Raw genomic sequence first — 1188 nt, forward strand, 5'->3', positions numbered from 1 at the left:
ATAAACCCTTGAACAATCTCTTGCAGAAGTGGGAGCCCCCATCACTAATAATTGCCCTTGGGGTGCCAAAACGAGAGAATTTATTCTTTTTTAAGAATTCAGTGGCACTTTTCCCTTCATTGTTTGCGAGGGCGATGGCTTCGAACCATTTAGATACATAATCAATCGCTACTAGAATTTACTTCATTACATGAGAACTCACAAAAGGGCCATAAAGTCAATACCCCAAACATCAAATAGCTCAATCACAAGAATGGGGTTTAGAGGGAGCTCTTGCTTTCTTGAATTGCCGCCATCTCGTTGACATCGATCACACGCTTTAGCAAACTCATGAGCATCTTGATGAAGAGTTGGGCAATAGTAACCACATTGTAATATCTTATGAGCGGTTCGAATACCGCTCTGATGTCTACCAACGGGTGAGGAATGTCATGTTTCTAACACATTCAACATCTCACATTTTGGAACACAACGCCGAATAAGCCCGTTGGAAAAACTTCTATATAAGTATGGTTCATCCTAAAAGAACTTCTTCACATCGTACATGAACTTTTTTCTTTGATGAAAGGACTTGTCAGATGGAACAATATCACTAGTCAGATAGTTCGCAAAATCTGCGAACCATGTAATCAAGTGTTGTGAAGCAGCCAATACATGCTCATCGGGGAAAGTATCATCAATGTCAGTCTTATCCCCTAACTCTCTCATAGCTTCATCCTATAGACGGGACAAATGATCAGCAACATGATTTTCAGCTCCTTTTCTGTCTATCACTTCAAAGTAAAATTCTTGTAGCAGTAATACCCAACGAATCAACCTAGGTTTGATATCCTTCTTTGCCATCAAATATCTCAATGTTGAGTGGTCAACATGCACTATAACTCTAGTACCTAGCAAATAGGAGCAAATTTTTTCAAAAGCTAAGACTACTGCAAGGAGTTCTTGCTCAGTCACTGTGTAGTTCTTCTGAGCTTCATTTAGGGCTTTACTAGCATAGAAAATGGGGTGAAGGATTTTGTTCTTTGTTTGTCCCAATACTACACCAAGAGCAACTCCACTAGCATCGGACATCATCTCAAATTGACTGTTCCAATCCGGAGAAATAATGATAGGTGCAGACACAATTTTTTGTTTTAGCTCGCCGAATGCTTTAAGACAGGATTCATCAAAACAAAATTTACAATCTTT

The sequence above is a fragment of the Solanum lycopersicum genome, chromosome 4 (genome assembly GCF_036512215.1).
Source record: "Solanum lycopersicum chromosome 4, SLM_r2.1".
NCBI lineage: Eukaryota > Viridiplantae > Streptophyta > Magnoliopsida > Solanales > Solanaceae > Solanum > Solanum lycopersicum.